We start from the raw sequence: 19,238 nt of genomic DNA, 5'->3' as shown, positions 1-19,238 counted from the left end.
CTTCTAACATATTACATAATTTAATTATTATGATTATTTTTGGCTATCTGTATATATGTATCTGCTAGAATATAAACCTCATGAAGCCAAGGGTCTTTTTTGTTTTGTTCAGCGATAGATCCTAGACACCTAGCACAAAGCACATTGGGTGCTTAAGTATTTGTCCAGTGACTGAATATATAAGTCTAAAGCGACATTATATAAGCAATTCATTTTCTCACCATTTTGATCTTTAAAATTCCCTATTTGATGCCATAATGATTTTTCACATACGTTTATATATTTTTCTCATTTTATAGGACATGATAGTATTCATATTCATTAAACAGTTAATAACTCAAACTCAGCAAACTTCAGAATAATTAACACTCATGCCATCTTTTTTTAAAGTTTATTTGAGAGAGAAAAAGAGAGAGAAAACAAGTGGGGGGAGGGGCAGAGAGAAGGGGAGAGACAGAATCTCAAGCAGGCTCTGCACTGTCAGCGCAGAGCCGAAAGCGGGGCTTGAACTTACAAACCATGAGATCATGACCTGAGCCAAAATCCAGATTTGGACGCTCAACTGACTGAGCCACTCAGGTACCCCAGTGCCATCTTTAATTTGGTTCAAAAAAATTTTTTTTGTAATGTTTTTTATTTATTTTTGAGAGACAGACAGAATGCTAGAGGGGGAGGAGCGGAGAGAGAAGGAAGGAGACCCAGAATCGGAGGCAGGCTCCAGGCTCTGAGCTGTCAACACAGGGCCCGACACGGGGCTCGAACTCACGAACTGCGAGATCATGACCTGAGCCGAAATTGGACGCCCAACCGACTGAGCCACCCAGGCACCACTCCAAGTGCCATATTTTAACAGAGAAAGTAATTTATGTGTTTTTCCCTGACCCACATCTTTATATGCATTATGTTGAAATTATAACTTGATAAATAGGAGGAATTTCTGTGTCTTTGTCACTACTGTAAGTATGTGGAAGGAGAGAATAGGAACGCTTGGTAGCCATCCCCATTAACTAGGAAAGCTAGACAGTTGGTGTCTGCCCTACTGTGTAGTGACCGAAAATCTTAAAAAGCCTTGGGTGCTGTGTGTTGGAACAGGGTTGCATGCAGGAGCCATAGTCTGACCACAGGTCTACGTAACTTTGGCAAGACACAGGGCCACGTCAGTCAGATGACTGATAAATGCCTAAGAATGACAATGATAATGTAACTTTTCTAGGTAACATGAAGTGCTCCATCCTCAATACGAGGATCATGATTTAGTTTTAATTACTTTCACATCTCTCCACCACTACTCATCTTGAAAAGCAGCTATTTAGTACCTGTGTTCTTTGACTCTAGAACATGGTAGTGGGGTTGAGTTTTAGTGTTTAAGCTTTCGACCCACATAGTTCTCTATCAGGGAGAAGATGACTGACTCGTGTCGTAATCTGCAATATATGTGTTGATTAGCCTGTTTTCAAAACTTTATGATAAGATAGGAATGTGTCAGTTTTGTGTCAGAAAGTAATTGTTCTCAAAAGAAACTTTGATCTGTAGAAAGACCCGTGTATCTGATACTGTGATCAAAGACACGGTCATTTGAATGCTGACAGGACAATTAAGTGGACACCAAGTCCAGTGGTAATTGGGGACAAACAATTTATATTTTTAAACTAGGAGTGAAATTTTGAGACCAATATGCCAATAAACAGGGCATATAGTACCTCAAGAGACATTTTATAGCTTTGATTAATGCCAGATGTTCTCATGGGCCAATACAGAAATGTCACTGTTAGACCTCACTGGCCAGGGCCCTTCTCTTCATATTGTGAAAGCAGGAATTCTGTAAACCAGACCTCAGGGTGCTGAGCCATGCAAACGAGAACAGCATACATGCTTTCATCAGTTTGAGGCTTCCTCAGAGGGAGATTCAGGGAGAATCCATAATGTATCAGGCATTTTCACAAAATCTCACATAACCATCACAAGGATGAGTGTATCAAGTGTAATAATTAATTACAAAGTTAGGGCTAAGGAAATGACTGTGCTGAGTTCAACGTCACTCACTGAGTTATGCTCAGAGCTGGGATTTGAACCCAAGTGTTGGAGTCTAAGTCTCATGTTCTTTTTATGAAAGAGTCTGCTATCCCTTCATCAAGTCACCCCACAGATGGAGTGCTGCCTGTTATCAGGCCAAGTTTCCTTTGCCTTGGAAGTTTCCCTTCCATTCTCAGAACTAAGAACAGAGGCATTGCTGGGCCAGTGCAGCTCTCAGAGCCTGCTGTGCAGCCATGGACAGGACTGTGGAGGAAACAGGCTTCTCTGTTCTGATGTGATGTAAAGGAGAGGGTGTCATGTAACCGTATTTCCAGCTGTACGTCAACTCTTCTCATCTCTACTACATTGTCAGTATGAGAAAACTGAATCGCTTTTCACAACCTGTGACAAGCAGAATAGGGAATATACACAGTTTTGCATTAGGTTTTGAGTTCTACAATAAACATTAAGCATAGCAGAAGAAAAAAATGGACAAATGTAAAAATTTACAAGATCCGGCCTCTTTTGGTTAACATAAGTACTATTACAGGAAAATGGAAAAAAAGTAAATTGCTTATATTTTAGAGTTATAAAGTATCCGCCCATCACTGATCATTAGTGTCCTGAGAAGGCCCTAAAGAGTCCTGGTGTTGGAAAGCTGTTCCCTCTCTCTTGTTAATGTCTAATGTCACCAGGGTTTTTGTTTTGTTTTTAAGTATCTCAGGTTTTATTTGTTAAAATATACTTTTGAATAATTTCAAAATTTAACCATTATGTGGATATTTGCTTATCCCTCAATTGGTTGGATTAGTATCAAATTAAAGTTTGTTGAAGTTTGAAGGACCTAAATTAGCTGGTGAGCGTCCTATTGTGGTTTTTATATCAATTAGAAGATGAATAGAAATAAAAATATTATTTGAATCTTCCCTTATTTGAATATTATTTGAATCTTCCCTTTGTGAGGCTATACTTGGACATTGGCTTTACCCCATATTTACTGGGTGATTCTGGCAGGTGGACAGAGTTGTCTGATCCATTGAGAGTACATTTCTGCTAATTTATCCTTATCTCCAAATTCTGGAGCATCTCTTTTGGAGAAGCCATTGTAGACACTAACTCCAGGATTACAGAGCAGAATAGGCCTTAGTTATATTATTTGTCCTGAAGGGAAGAGTCTTTAGTGCCCAAAGCAAGTTTGAGGGATGCACATCTCTTATGTATTAGTCCCCGGACTGCCCATGCCACTGTCCATTTCCCCTTTGCTTTTCCTGCTTTCTGTCCCCGTTATCTGTATCTAGTTTTTTACAGCTCACTCATAATCAGGAAGTTTATATTCCTTTGTAACAAACTGGAGAAAAGCCCATTTACTGGTAGGCAGTGCCTGCCATGTGGAGGCAGAACTGCAAACATGGACAGCTGGTGTGCAGGTCCACAGGCCAGCTGTGTCTGCACCCATGTCTAATTGAACAGATTCATTCTTGGAGTAACATGGCAGGAACAGCTGCCGCGTCCAGAGCTCCCGAGCATGTGGTTTAGGATTCAGCGTGTCCAGTCCTCACGGCCATGGAAGGATTTGCTTAAAACCACCAGTTTCTTAAACAAATGCAACATTTACTGATTTCCCACATTTTTATTGACGTTTGACATACAAGAATTTCCCACAAACGTTATCTTTCACTGGAGTCTCAGGGCCACACTGTGAGATAGGCAATCATGCAAGGCTGGTAGCTGGTATGGCCAGGGCTTGAGCCTGGCTCCTCTGAAGAGTGTGACTTTTAAATAAGATATTTATGTACCTGCAAAGATATAACAGTCATTTACGAGTTGAAAGGCATCATATGGGTGATTTAGTTGCACTTTTTTAATGAGACTGGTAAAGGAACTAAAGCACAGAAAGGTTAAGTTGCTTGCCAAAAGTCACATCGTTATAAAGCTGCAGAACCACTGTAATAACATCCAGGAGTATCCATAGAAAATAAGTGGATGCCTATTATAGCCTAAAATATAAATGTGTATATAGTAGAAATAGAATTTTTATTTATTTATTTTTATTTATTAAAAAAATTTTTTTTAGTTTTTTTTTTTTTTTTTTTAACGTTTATTTATTTTTGAGAGAGGGAGACAGAGTGTAAGTGGTGGGAGAGAGAGAGAGGGAGACACAGAATTGGAAGCAGGCTCCAGGCTCTGAGCTGTCAGCACAGAGCCCGACACAGGGCTCAAACTCACAGACCGTGAGATCATGACCTGAGCCAAAGTCAGACGCTTAACCGACTGAGCCACCCAGGTGCCCCAGAAACAGAATTTTTAGAGGAATGACATAGTTTTCTCACGAAATGTAACCCTAGTCAACTCATAGGATTCATTTCCTAGTCCAGGGTTCCTTTGCCATTTTGACACATTTCAGTTCTTCAAAGTTGCCAATGGCAGTTATCCTGGTTTTGTTTTATTTTTTCTTTTGCTGATCTATTTGGAGCTCAGGGTCGAGGTTGTTGAGCCCAGAGAGTGCAGAGAATGCAGACTTCACAGTAGGATCCTTATAAACCAAAGGTTATTGTGCTTTGGGCCAGGACTGGGCTGCTGAGCTGATCTCTCCTGCTGCATTGATCACTGATCACGGTAAGGTTCTGACAGGAGAAAAGCCTTGGGGCTCATTACAGCCATGTGGGTGACGGTTGCTGTGCTTTGGAAACATTTTAAAACTGATTTACGATGGAATTGTATAATCTGAAGAGTTTCCCTGTCAGTCTTGCTTGCACTATAATCAGATTGCTGATATGGAGTTAATATTTGAATTTTGTTTTTAGTCTAGAGGCTAAAACAATAGAGACTAAATACTACGGGCTAACATTTTAATTTTCTTCCTTCTTTTATTCTTGGTTTTGGTTTATTCTAATTATCTTTATGTTGATTGTTACTTTGACATTTATTAGCTATGCAGAATGTTTTGGTACTTTGCAGAATAAAAAGTAATCACATTGTTTTTCCACCAAATTTTCCTTTAAAAAAACTTTTTTTAATGTTTATTTTTTGTGAGAGAGAGCACACACGTGAGCGTGGGGGTTGGGTGGGGGGAGGTGGCAGACAGAGAGGGAGACACAGAATCAGAAGCAGGCTGCAGTCTCTGAGCTGTCGGCACAGAGCCCGATGTGGGGCTCAAACTCACTGACCACAAGATAATGACCTGAGCCAAAGTTGGACACTTAACTGACTGAGCCACCCAGGCAACCCCAAGTTTTCTAATTTAAGTACAGCTGACATTTGACCAATGCAGGGGTTAGGGGTACTGGACCCCCATGCGGTCAGAAATCTGCAGATAACTTTTGGCTTCTCCAAAACTTTACTACTAATAGCCCACCATTGACAGGAAGCTTTACTGATAATAAGCAGCCAGTTAAGACATATTATATGTTACATGTGTTATATAATGTATTCTTACAATAAAATAAGCTAGAGAAAATATTAAGAAAATTGTTAAGAGAAGGGCCACATAACAGACCACATAACAAAAAAACTCACAAGAAATGTAAAGAGATATTCTTGTGTCAAATTTATAAGCCTGTTTTAAAATGAAAAATAAAACAAAAATTACATTTGACCCTTGAACAACATGGGTTTGAACTGTGTGGGTCCATTTATACACAGATGTTTTTCAATAAATAGAGTATAGTACTGTAAATGTATTTTCTCTTAAGAGGCTTTTTTAAAATTTCCATTTATTAAGCAATCTCTACAACCCAACATGGGGCTTGAACTCATGACCCTGAGATCAAGAGTCATAAGCTCTACCAACTGAGCCAGCCAGGTGCCCCACAAACATACGCTTTTTGATTCAGTTCTCACAGCAACCTTTTGGGAGGAAAGCAGTACTGATGTTGAATAGATTAAGAACCTTGAGGATCAGAGGTTTTATTTGCTCAAGGTAGCACAGTAGTGGAAGGGGTGTTACTAGAATTAGAATAGGTTATTCCCATTATTCTGCCAGTTTTTTTTTTTTTTCCCTTGCATGTGTGTGGCTTCCTCTAATTACAGCTCAGTTGAACAGATTCAAGCATTCATTCATTTGACAAATACTGGGTACCTGCTGGGTGCCATTAGCATTCTAGGTGTGGGGATGCAGTGGTGAGAACAGCTTGATAGATAAGTACACACATAAACACATAAACAAGGTAGTTTTCAAATAGTGATGTTTTCTTTGAGGAAAATAAAAAGAGATGAAAGGTAATGGTGGAAGGTCACTTCAGCGACAACTTTGAGGTGACAGTAAATTAGAGAATAAATATAAAAGCAAGATTGCTTCCTATTGCCCTTGGGAAGCCTAGGACATAGAATCCCTCTAGTTTCTATCTTTAAGGCCAGCCAATGATTGATGACTTTTTTTAGCCAACTTTTTATCCGGTGTATTATATTGAAATCTGCATGTTGAAAATTTTAAAATCTTGCATAGGGCCCAACGATTGCTTTTTCTTCAGATACTTTACTCACTATGTATATTTTCTAAAACTACACTACTCTTCCTCAGTCCTTGTGGTTATTACATTAATGATGAGACATCTTCTCTCCTTCACTTTATCTCCTCTTCTTCCAGATTTTTTCCAATGGTGTCTCTGCTTTTCTTGCCCTTCTAACCTTGCACTTATTTCCCTGCAGATCTCAACATCTGCTGCAATTTGACCACTCAGGTTAGTGAAAATTTGCTCACTTATCAGTTTTGTGCCTTAGGCAGTATTCACCAGTATTCTCCTACTGAAGATGAATAAGGATCTTTACTTCGGGCGCTTCTACTTCATTAATGGCAGAAGTTAAAGAACTACAGAACACTCTCATCAAAACAAGCTAGTTGGGTTTGGTTTGTTTGTCTGCTTTTTAGTTTCTTTTGTGTGTGTGTGTTTTTTTTCTCTTCCAAACTGTAATATGCTAACATAGGAACTTGACAGGACAGAATACTGATCATTTACAAAGAAGTAAACTAAGGTAGAGCTGCTGCTTTTAGTAAGACAATAAGTTATCATGTATTCCAAATTATATTTAGACAAAGACAAGTGTGTATAGGTAATTCAATTAGTTTTTAGGAGTGATGCATAATTTATATTCAGTACGAAAATTATCCCTAGAATGTAGGTTCCAAACTGCTAAGAGCTTTTGAAATTGTGGGGGAGAAAAAAAAATCCACAGACATTTTTTTTTAAATTTTTTTTTTTAACATTTATTTATTTTTGAGACAGAGAGAGACAGAGCATGAACAGGGGAGGGGCAGAGAGAGAGGGAGACACAGAATCTGAAATAGGCTCCAGGCTCTGAGCTGTCAGCCCAGAGCCCGACGCGGGGCTCGAACCCACGGACCGTGAGATCATGACCTGAGCCGAAGTCGGACGCTTAACCGACCAAGCCACCCAGGCGCCCCTCAAGAGGCATTTTTAAATACCTAGTTTTAACTTTAACTGAAAACCAGCAATAGTGTATTTTTGTCAAGCCCTTATACTATACAACATAATTGATTTTATTGATGAAAACTGAGTTTTTCTACAAAATACACTGGGGAGTTCTGTGTGGGAATTGTCTTCATACCTCAGGAAATGGCAAAGAATAAATGGGTAAAGTAGACTGGATACTTCAAAGGGTAGGGACAGAGCCCCCTCTTTGCTGCTCCATCCCCAGCACCTAGCCTGTGCCTGGCACTCAAAATATTTTTTGACCATTTCCACCCTGAGCTTATAGATTGGTTGAATTGCTAAAGTATGAGTTCTACTAATTTGTCTACTTATGCTTACTTCTTATTCTAATAGCACTTTATGTTCTTTAAGTTCTTTCTTTCTTTTGGTCTTCACTATATAAACCTTGAAGGTGACAACAGTTTTATCTCCATCTTACATGGAAAGGCATTAGCTGGTTTAGAGACTTTCTCTGATCACGCACATATAGTGACAGGGTGAGGTTTATATAATAGAAAAGTACCCTTATCTAGTTTCAATGTGGAGTAATGGGAAGATCTGGAAATGGGTGGTAAGAAGTACATAGTTAACCGTGTTGAGGCGAGATGTTACCTCCTATGCCTTGTACCTTCTCCTAGCTGCTTCCAGAAGATTGGGATCACTGAGGGTAACCACAGCCCAGAAAGTAGGCTAACAGATGGCCGTGCCACTCTTGACCCCCACATACATCTGTGGAGTTTAAAATATCACCATATATTGATTATTGAATTTATGAGGCATTTTAATAGCCTCAACATAAATCAGGTGTTCCTGTCCCTACTTAACTGTATCTCTACTTATGTGAACACGTGGTTTTTTCTTTTATATTTCTTACTCAGGAGCTGCCGCAGGGATTTTTCACAGGTCTTGCCACATGTCTCTTGCTCATGCTCTTCAGCTTGCAGGACATTCTCAATCCTGGGATCAGGATTACTCTGTCCCTGTCCCACCTCTTCCTCGTGAGGGTGCTTTCTAAGCTCGATATCATGTTTACCTTCACAACAACCCTGTCACATATCTAGAGTAATATGTCAGACCCAGGACCTCCTTTTGTCTTCTGAAATAAAATATCTAGTTCATAAAAACTACCCATACACATAATTTAAAAAAATAATACCTTACTTTTAACATAAAAAAAAATAAAGGAAGTAATTTTTTTAAAAAATCATATGTATTTTAAAAGTTAATGTGGGGTGCTCCAATTGGATGGGGGGGGCACCAAATGTGGGGCATCCCAATTGGGTGGGGGGGTCAGTGGCGCAGGCAGTGAAAGAATTTATCCAAGGCAGAACAAAAAAGATAGGAGTTTACTGAATACCCCACAAGGGAGCAGCAGGCAGGACAGCAAAGGGAGAGACTGTCCGTGATGAGGTGGTGGTGAGGGGCCACAGTTCTAGGGCAGAGTGAGGAAGTATGGGGACTTCTAGATTTTTCCCTTTTTTGGTAATCTTAGGAGCTGTGCCTGGTTATTATTGGTCAGTTAGGGCCTATGGCTATTTTAGGGTTGGTTGCTTAATGAACCTGTTTGCATTCAGCTTGGTGGTCGCTGTGGGTCTTTTTGCCTTGCTCAATTTCCATTGCTCAAGCCTATTGCCTACTAGGAGCCTCTATTGTTAATGCTTGGGACACATGCTACAACATGGATGAAACCTGAAGACATTATGCTAAGTGAAATAAGCCATAGAAGGTCAAACACTGTATGATTCCACCTAGATGAGGACCTAAAGTAGTCACATCCATAGAAACAAAGTAGAATGGTGGTTGCCAGGGCTTTAGCAAAATGGGAAATTAGTGTTTAATGGGTATAGTGTGTCAGCCTGGGAAAATGAGGAAGTTCTGGAAATGGATGGTGGTGATGGCTGCAGAGAGAGTGAATGTATTTAATGCCACTTAAGTGTATACTTAAAAAATAGTAAAAATGGTACTGTTGTTCAACACAGTCCTGGAAGTCCTAGCCTTAGCAATCAGACAACATAAAAAAATAAAAGGCATACAAATTGGCAAGGAAGAAGTCAAATTTCACATGACACGATGTTCTACGTAGAAAACTCAAAAGACTCCACCAAAAAACTGCTAGAACTGATCCATGAATTCAGCAAAGTCACAGGATATAAAATCAATGTACAGAAATTGGTTGCATTTCTATACACCAATAATGAAGCAACAGAAAGAGAAATCAAGGAGTCAGTCCCATTTACAACTGCACCAAAAACCATAAGATACTATGAATAAACCTAACCAAAGAGGTAAAAGATCTGTACGCTGAAAACTATAGACAGCTTATGAAAGAAATTGAAGAAGACACAAAGAAAAATGGAAAAGCATTCCATGCTTATGGATTGGAAGAACAAATATTGTTAAAATGTCTATACTACCCAAAGCAATCTACGTATTCAGTGCAATCCCTACCAAAGTAACACTAGCATTCTTCACAGAGCTACAATAAGCAATTCTAAAATTTGTATAGAACCAGAAAAGACCCCGAGTAGCCAAAGCAATCCTGAAAAAGAAAACCAAAGCTGGAGGCATCACAATTGGACTTCGAGCTGTATTACAAAGCTGTAATCATCACAGCAGGATGGTACTGGCACAAAAACAGACACATCGATCAATGGAACAGAATAGAGAACGCAGAAATGGACCTATAAATGAATGGCCAACTAATCTTTGACAAAGCAGGAAAAAATATCCAATGGAAAAAAAGTCTCTTCAGCAAATGGTGTTGGGAAAACTGGACAGTGACATGCAGTGGAATGAACCTGGGCCACTTTCTTACACCAGACACAAAAATAAACTCAAAATGAATGCAAGACCTAAATGTGAGACAGGAATCCATCAAAATCCTACAGGAGAAAACAGGCAGCAACCTCTTTGACCTCAGCCTCAGCAACTTCTTACTAAACATGTCTCTGGAGGCAAGGGAAACAAATGCAAAAATGAACTATTGGAACCTCATCAAGATAAAAAGCCTCTGCACAGCAAAGGAAACAATCAGCAAAACTAAAAGGCAACCGACGGAATGGGAGAAGATATTTGCAAATGACATATCAGATAAAGGGTTAGTATCCAAAATCTGTAAAGAACTTATCAAACTCAACACCCAAAAAACAAATAATCCAGTGAAGAAATGGGCAGAAGACATGAACAGACAGTTTTCCAAAGAAGACATCCAGATGGCTAACAGACACATGAAAAGATGCTGTGAGCCAATGTGCAGTATTTGTTTCAGATCAGGAAACTGATGCCAAGATCTTAAAATCAGTAAGGAGTAGTGCTCATAATTCAACTCAGCCTTCCAATTCTCAGTCACACAAGTTTCTCACTGCTATGCTGGCATCCTTAATCCAGACCACTCAGGGCCTCCATTTTCTTACCTATCCTCCTAAAGGGGTGTGCTTTTTTTCTTCCTGAAACCTTTAAAATCACAAGACAGAGCTGAACATGTTTAAAATACTGTTAATCGCACACCCCCTCCACCTACCCCAAAACTCTGAAATAGGCTTATTTCTAAAGAAAATTGAAAAAAAAAATGGGGGTAGACAATCTCAGAAATATGTATATGGAAATGACAACAGCGGGAAGAAAATTGACCTAAGCTCAATCCTAACAATTCAGATACATTTTTTTTCTTTTTTTTTTTTTTACTTTGATGTGATACTAGGGAGAAGGTTAGCAATTAGATAACTCTTAGAATTGACAGAAGACTCATCCCTGTATGCCTTACAAAGACTGAAGGAGAGGAGACATATCCCCTTTTCTAAAGAAATACAAACATGGAAACATGATGCCCCCAAAAAGAGCATTCATCACAAACAGGATCCACATCTGCAAAGCTTTTGTGGCCACAATGTATTTTCAGAGTGCTCTTTCAAGTATTGGTTATGCATGCAGACTGTGGACAGTGGCTAAGCCCTCTGGAACCATCTTACCAGAAGGGAGGGAGGTGGTAGTCTAACTCCTTCAAAGACAGATACTGTCTAAATTCACAGTTCATGGTGTTCATCCAAACTAGCCAGGAACCAAGGATCTGAGAGAGTGCTGAATCTATGCCAAGAATGAGACTCCAAGAAGGAAACTGTTCAGAATCAAATTTGGATTTAGGTAGAATGAATAAAAATTAAAATAAACCAACAGATTAAACATCTTTCATTGTTCAGGAAAGACTAGAACAATTTTTGGTAATTTGTGAAATATCTGGCATAGAAATTGTCAGGGTCACTAAATTTCAAGTTACCTCAAAATCCTAGAGATTTTTTTAAACAATTTTTTTTAAGTTTACTTATTTTTGAGAGAGAAACAGAGACACAGCATGAGTGGGACAGGGACAGAGAGAGCAGGAGACACAGAATCTGAAGCAGGCTCCAGGGTCCGGGCTGTCAGCATGGAGCCCAACGTGGGGCTTGAACCCATGAACCGCAAGATCATGACCTGAGTTGAAGTCCAACGCTTGACTGACTGAGCCATCCAAGTGCCCTTATTTTCTATTTTAAGTTGAAGTCCATCTTCTAAAATGCAGGATTATATGAACTGTCATCTAAATCCAAATTGGTTTTGATAATTCCAATAGAACATTTTGCCAAATCTAGATCTGATCTAAATAATGCTATGTCAAGGGTGCCTGGGTGGCTCAGTCGGTTAAGCATCCAACTCTTTTAAAAAAAAATTTTATGTTTAGTTTTGAGAGAGACACACGAGTGCGAGCAGGGAAGGGGCAAAGAGAGAGGGAGACACAGAATCGGAAACAGGCTCTAGGATCTGAGATGTCAGCACAGAGCCCAACACAGGGCTCAAACCCATGAACTGTGAGATCATGACCTGAGCCGAAGTTCAATGCCTAACCGACTGAGCCACCCAGGCTCCCCAAGCATTCAACTCTTAATTTCAGCTCAGGTCATGGTCTCACAGTTCGTGAGATGGAGCCCCGTGTTGAGCTCTGTACCGATAGCTCAGAGCCTGCTTGGGATTCACTCTCTCCCTCTCTCGCTGCCCCTTCCCTGTCTCAAAATAAATAAAATTAAAAAAAATTTTTTTTAATTAAAAAAAATAATGCTATGTCAAGAATGGACTTTTGTTTTGTTTTGCCTTTTTTTTTTTTTTAACCTAAGGGGAAAAAAATTTTTTTTAATGTTTATTTTTGAGAGAGAGAGAGAGACAGAGTATGAGCAGGAGAGGGGCAGGGAGAGGAGACACAGAATCCTAAGCAGGCTCCAGGCTCTGAGCTGTCAGCACAGAGCCCAACACTGGGCTCAAGAACTATGAGATCTCAAGAACTATGAGATCATGACCTGAGCCAAAGTTGGACGCTCACCTGACTGAACCACCCGGGCACCCCTAGTGGAAATTTTTGAAAAAATGTTTATTTTTAAGAGAGAGAGAGAGAGAGCACATGCACACATCGCGGAGGGGCAGAGGGAGAGGAAACAGAATTCAAAGCAGGCTCCAGGCTTTGAGCTGACAGCAGTGAGCCCGATGTAGAGGCTTGAACTTATCAACTGTGGGATCATGCCCTGAGTCAAAATCAAGAGCCAGAGGATGCTCAATGAACTGAGCCACCCAGGTGCCCCAAGGGAAATCATTAAAAACAAACAAACAAACAAAAAAACAGAAAAATAACAAATTTTTTAAAGAAATCTTAGAAAATGTTTTTAAAATTAGACCAGGGTTTTTTGAGCCATCAGCCATCTTTCATCCTTCTGAACTTTTCTTTTTCTGTCCCTTAGTGGCCTTTAAGTAATCTTTACTCTGGAAACCCTTCCCTCTTTTTTCTGAGTCCCTACCTTTACGTGTCTTAACAGTGCCATGTGTGATTACCGACAACGTGGAAGCCCATCTTCATGAAATGGAAAGACTGGCCATTTAAGAAACCATGCAGAGCCAGCTCCTTGTACCTCTAATGGCCCTGTTAGGTCAAAGGTCTGCTCTGCTCTCTACCTGGTCAGCTGCTGGAGGCAGGGGGGCACCTGCTCCACAAGTTTAGTCATGATGGAGACATCTTATTAGTAGGTAGACACTGGGCTGCCTTAAGATGTTCTTAAAAATGTTAGTGGGCAAAGAATTTTATGTTTTCATTTCAAACACATCTTAGAGCTTTATTCTGAAAGCACACTTGATCAGATTTAACAAGCTAAAATGGCATTTGAGGCTGACCTAATCAAGGAATATCTATCTTAATAGCCATAAAGTCCTATTTCAATATTATATGGTGTAAAGGGCTTAATTTTTATGTACCCAAATCTAGGAGTTTAGTTTTCTTCCACATTTGATCGCCTCACTGGGTTTGCTGGTGTACAATGTACTTGTGAAAAAACTTTCTAAGTGAATGCCCCACTTGTTTTACTTTTTTTTCTTAGCAAAAACAGAGGTAGAGAAAACATACTTGTTTAAAAAAGACAGGAAAAAAAAAAAAGGACCCAGACCAAACCCTCATTCCATTCAGAGTTCTGTTCATCTTACTTTGAAGTCAAAGGGTAGTGTAAAGTTTTGATTTGCAACAAATTCTAAGATTATCCATTAACTACTCTAGCAAGCTTTCTACTTCCTTTCAAATGTGCATCTAATTTTTAAAGGGGCCAGGCTCTTTTCTTTGAGTTTATCTTTTAAAAAATGTATTTTAAGCAGAATGATCTTTTAGAGTTGATGGAATAGCTTTTCAAATGTTGAATGGATGTATCAGAAACCTACTCTAACCTGCAGGTGAATCAGAGGCAACAGGTTGAAGCTGCTAATGATCTTTGGAGTGAATAGCAAGTGAGTGAAACTGCTCTGAACTCCATATCCCTGCTGGAAAGTAGGGAGCTGCAGAAATCATTCTTTATTACAAAACCACTGAAAATACCGTGTCGCATTTGTTACTCCGTTTTTGGATATAGCATGTAAACGTAAAAGTTACAGGTCCCCTGACCTGCCCAGCAGAGTTTATTCTTCTAGCGACAAAATGGGTGCTGATGTTTACCTGGTGTCCAGCTTGACGATGTGTATCTGAAGAGGAAGGGCAGGAGATCAGGAAATCAGAATCTTCACAGGCAAGGACAGTTGATGACTGCATTACGGGAATCTGTTTATCTCTCAGAGGGCACAGTAACTGCAACAGCCGTGGATGATAACTGTTGTTGATTTTTGCCTGCTCAGTTCTGCAAAGGTAGTTGAAGTTCTACCAGTTCCAGAGCCTGCAATGCTCTGGTGAAGCTGTTTTTGTCTTGCTTTCCTGGCCTCCCGAAGTTACTGCCTTTTTTTTTTTTTTTTAAGCACTCCATAGTGGAGTCAGCAGCTGTTACTTCAAGTCCACATCTTTAAGTAGCCTGTAGTCCCTCTTGTTTAATTAATTATTCCCCAAAGATATATAGTTTAACTTCTATGTACAAAAGTTTTATCATATTCTTTATGTAATAAATTATATACATGTTACATAAAAGACACTAAGCTCAAACCACCCATCCCCTTAAAACGCTGGAGGCAAGGGCAGTTGAGGCTGAAGACCATCATAGTAATGGCTAATACCGCAATTTTATAAAATACTGTGGATCATTATTGGACCTCTTTTGGCCAGTGACCTCCTTGCTTTGCTGGTGTGTACCACCATTGGGTTTTAAGGGTTTCTTCTGTAAGTAAAGTGATGTAGGGTTCCCTTCTGCTGGGTATTCTATCGTGCAACTATTTGTCAAGGAGAAACTTGAGTTTCTGCTGCACTTACATCAGTTTTATAGGAGCTGTTTTTATTCTGTGGTCACCCATTTAATTTTCTTCATGGTTGACTAAAAGCCAGAGGACTTGGGCTGGGTTCTCCATGGAAAAACACTGTCTGATGTCTCCCTGTGTCTGGCACTGTCACTCCTCTGAAGAGGAAGAGGTAGAGAGGGAAGAAGCCAACGCAGCAAGATGACTTTTTCTCTTTTTTAATGTTTGTTTTTGAGAGAGAGAGAGAGAGCGAGCGAGAGAGCAGGGAAGGGGCAGAGAGAGAGGGAAAAAGAAAGAATCCCAAGCGGGCTCTGTGCTGTCAGCACAGAGTCCAATGTGAGTCTTGAACCCATGAGCCATAAGGTCATGACCTGAGCTGGAACCAAGAGTTGGATGCTTAGGACGCTTAACTGACTGAGCCACCCAGGCGTCCCACAAGATGACTTTGTCGGGTTCCTACCTCAACCTCTCAAAAGGGAATCCGCATCTAGGCTCTAGGGAGGGGAGAGGAACCTCTCCCTTTGGCTGGTCAGAAACATGTCATCCATAGATGAATGAACGGTTGAACCGCTGTTTACTTGGAAGTGGGGATGGTTGGGAGGAAGGGGAAACTGTGAACTGTTCTTTTTTTTTTCTTTCTTTCATGCATGATGTAGAATGAACAGATATTTTTGGATATGAGTTCTTGGATGACAAAACAATAAAAGGGTTTCACACAACCCACAAATGGCTTCTATGGGTAGCAAATGTTGCTTGAATGATAAAAAATGTTTTAGAAGCAGGCAGCATTCAAGTTGTCAGCAAGGTTTTGGTAATCCCTGACAGGCGTGCAGCCCTGGAGTAAACCAATGTTTGAGGACCTAAATAAAGGACTAATTCCTACCCTGAAAATACATTCAGATAAAGTCAACTTGAAACAACTGCTCTACAAAATGATGTTATTTTTTACGTAGATAGTGGCCTCTGCTGTAAGCTCTGTGTTCGTTTATAAAGTTAGGTTAAATAGGGAAACATCTACCCAACATTTTTACGTCCTTATCCATGTAACGCTTTTTGAGAGATACGAGTTTGGCCTAATAGTCATGCTTTCCGCTAAATTAAAGTGCATGGCAGTCTCCAGAGGATGAGACATTGGCAGAGATTCATCAAATAGCCTGCAGCAATCATGGGAGACCAGGCTGAAGTAGAACGCACCAGATCTCCAGGGAACTGCTACCTCAATTAAGGAAGGATCTCTAGGACCCAGAGACTAGCATCCCTAGACTCTGTTCTCCGACCCCCCCACCCCCACCCCCTAGATTCCCATACTTACCGACTGTTTTTGAGCTTGCAGATTTGGGCCGAGGGTGAGGAGGTGTATTGGAAGCTGAAGTTCTTGTTTTATTTCAACAGCAACAACAGCAACACATTTCAATGAAATAACACCCCTCATAGTTGAAGAAATAAGTTTCCACTTAAGCATAATTTGGACTTAACAAACTCACCCACTTTCAAAAGGCTCAAAACAATTCACCTGATTATCCATTTTAAGGATCTTAAAGTAGAGCAGGGGGAAAACTAAACTAAACCACTAATGAAAATAGCAGTTTGGCAGGCAAGTGTTCTTAGTTTCATCAAAAGAATGACTGGTAAGTTTAGTTTAGTTTTGTTTTGTTTTTTGTTTTTTTGTTTTTTTGTTTTTTGTTTTTTTTTTGTTTTTAATACTGAACAATATCTTTTGAAAAGTTAGATTCGGGGCGCCTGGGTGGCTCCGTCGGTTAAGCGCCCGACTTCGGCTCAGGTCACGATCTCGTGGTCCGTGAGTTCGAGCCCTGCGTCGGGCTCTGGGCTGATGGCTCAGAGCCTGGAGCCTGCTTCCGATTCTGTGTCTCCCTCTCTCTCTGCCCCTCCCCCGTTCATGCTCTGTCTCTGTCTCAAAAATAAATAAACGTTAAAACAAATTTAAAAAAAAGATCCTTTGGGTACTTACTGAAGTAGATTAATACATTAAGTCTGGATTCAAATTCTAAATAAGTTGATGAATACACATAATTATATTCTACGTGCCTTAAATCAGGTTATTCATTTTCTTCGGAATTGAGCTGGAATCCATCTTTCCACTTTGTCTAATTTCACTTACCAACAGTGATAAAGGCCTGGAGGAATAAGCCAGTTTGAGGTCACCTTTATCAACAGCTACCTTATCTTTGCAGCCACAAATGGATTTCTTAGACCAGCACTGTTCAATAGAAACGTAATGTAAGCCATATAATTTATAATGTTCTACTTTCCATAGTTAAAAAAAAATTTTTTTATGTCCATTTATTTTTGAGAGAGACAGAGTGTGAGTGGGGAGAGGGGCAGAGAGAGAGAAGGAGACACAGTATCGAAAGCAGGGCTTCCAGGCTCCGAGCTGTCAGCACAGAGCCCGATGCGGGCCTCAAACCCACCAACTGCGAGGTCATGATCTGAGCCGAAGTCGGACACCCAACCTACTGAGCCACGTAGGCGTCCCTCTACTTCCCATATTTAAAAGAATTAAAAACAGGGGCGTCCAGGCAGCTCATTCGGTTAAGCATTGACTTCAGCTCAGGTCATGATCTCACAGCTCGTGAGCTCAAGCCCTACGTCGGGCTCTGTGCTGACAGCTCAGAGCCTGGAGCCTGCTTCAAATTCTGGGTCTCTGCCTCTCTCTGCCCCTACCCTGCTCATGCTGTTTCTCTCTCTCTCTCTCAAAACTAAATAAACATGAAAAAAATTAACAACAAATGGAACTAGTTTCATGATATATACAATATATTTTATTTAATGTAGCCAAAATATTATTTCAACATGGAATCAATTTTTAAATTATTGAGATATTTTGCATGTTTTTCCACCAAGTCTTCTAAATTTTCTGTATTTTGCACTTCGAGCACATCTCAATTTGAAGTAGCTACTTTTTAAGTGCTCAGTAGCCTCTGTGTGGCTAGCAGCTACCACATTGAACAGCACAGTGTTAACAGCGTGTGTGTAAGGAGGCAGCTGGAAGTGAGGCTGCGGTAGCAAAGCTTTTATCTATTAAAGCAGGAGCGGGAGCTTTATCCTGAAGGCTGTGGGAACCGTCAAAGGATCTCAGAGAAGTGTTTTTCATTTTGAACTTAATCTGGTGGTCTCAGAGAATTTAAAGATGCAGGAGTGGGGGGCTCAAGCCAGAAGCATGCTAGGAGGCTGTTGTTGTCTAAGTGAGTGATGGGAGCCTGAACTGAAACACAGGGAACACAGACCAAAAGAAGTGTGTCTGAGAGGGGGAGGAGGTAAAATCATCAGAATCTGGCGGTGACTCCTGCATCTGCAATCTAGGATGCTTTTTAGGTTTCTCCCTTGGAGAGTTGGGCCAAAAGTAGTAGTGGAGGGAAGGCAGATTGTGAGGGGGAGAGGAGTTCAGCATGAGTCATATTCACTTTGAGGTGTCTTTGGAACAGACGGGTAGATAGGCCTAGGGTGACATGCAAGAGTTTATACAACAGAATGTGTAGCCTTAGAAGCTAGAAAGGCTGGGTAGGAATATGCAATACTTAAGGTGCCAATGAAAACTTTAGGCAATAACAAGAATGGGATATAAGGTGGAGGTCATCAAGGACAGCTTTATAGAAAAGGTGGGATTTGAGCAGAGTCTTAAAGAATGGGTAGGATTCAGAAAGTCAAAGAAGAGACAGCAGAAATGTAGAGAGGTAACAAAGTATGAGATGTGTTTAAGCAACACTATTTGAATAAACCTGTCCCGCTGGGCCAGATGGGATTAGGGCTGAGATCAAAGCTAGCCTAATGCAGTTTGCAGACTGGCATGGGGTTGGATCCTGCTGTGTTGTAAATTTAAGGTAGGTGCCAACATTTCCACAAAAAATTTCTGACTTCCCTTTAAAATAAAAGGGGGCTTGGAGTATGTGTTCCCTCTCTCCAGGAAGTCTCTTTCACTCCTTCATGCTACTTGCCTGAGTCCTGTAGATATTTGAGTTTTCTGCTTTTGAGTCAAGGATCAATAGGTAATAAAGGCACAAAGACGACTGGTGACAGGTTATGAAGGGCTTTTAATACCAAACCGAATATAAATGTCAGTGGTGG

The 19,238-nt window shown here is 40.4% G+C and overlaps 1 protein-coding gene and 1 long non-coding RNA gene across 5 annotated transcripts in view; one reads left to right on the top strand and one right to left on the bottom strand.

Moving 5' to 3' along the window:
- Positions 1–19,238, top strand: part of SLC16A10 (solute carrier family 16 member 10) — a 117,538-nt gene that overhangs the window by 80,062 nt on the left and 18,238 nt on the right. The window lies entirely within an intron of this gene.
- Positions 839–19,238, bottom strand: part of LOC109263549 (uncharacterized) — a 38,562-nt gene continuing 20,162 nt past the window's right edge. For 3 of the 4 annotated variants that reach the window (XR_008422922.1, XR_008422923.1, XR_002078268.2), the window contains 2 exons: positions 3,640–3,809; positions 839–2,415 (listed from right to left, as the gene is read on the bottom strand). This is a non-coding gene — a long non-coding RNA (uncharacterized LOC109263549). Of the gene's footprint in view, positions 2,416–3,510; positions 3,810–19,238 lie in introns of those variants that run through there. The other variant, XR_002078267.2, reaches the window with a different exon arrangement.

The sequence above is a fragment of the Panthera pardus genome, unplaced genomic scaffold (genome assembly GCF_024362965.1).
Source record: "Panthera pardus isolate Hobbes unplaced genomic scaffold, ASM2436296v1 HiC_scaffold_17, whole genome shotgun sequence".
In the NCBI taxonomy this organism is placed as follows: domain Eukaryota; kingdom Metazoa; phylum Chordata; class Mammalia; order Carnivora; family Felidae; genus Panthera; species Panthera pardus.
Note: the sequence above shows the minus strand (reverse complement) of the source record. Positions and strands in the feature narration are given on the sequence as shown.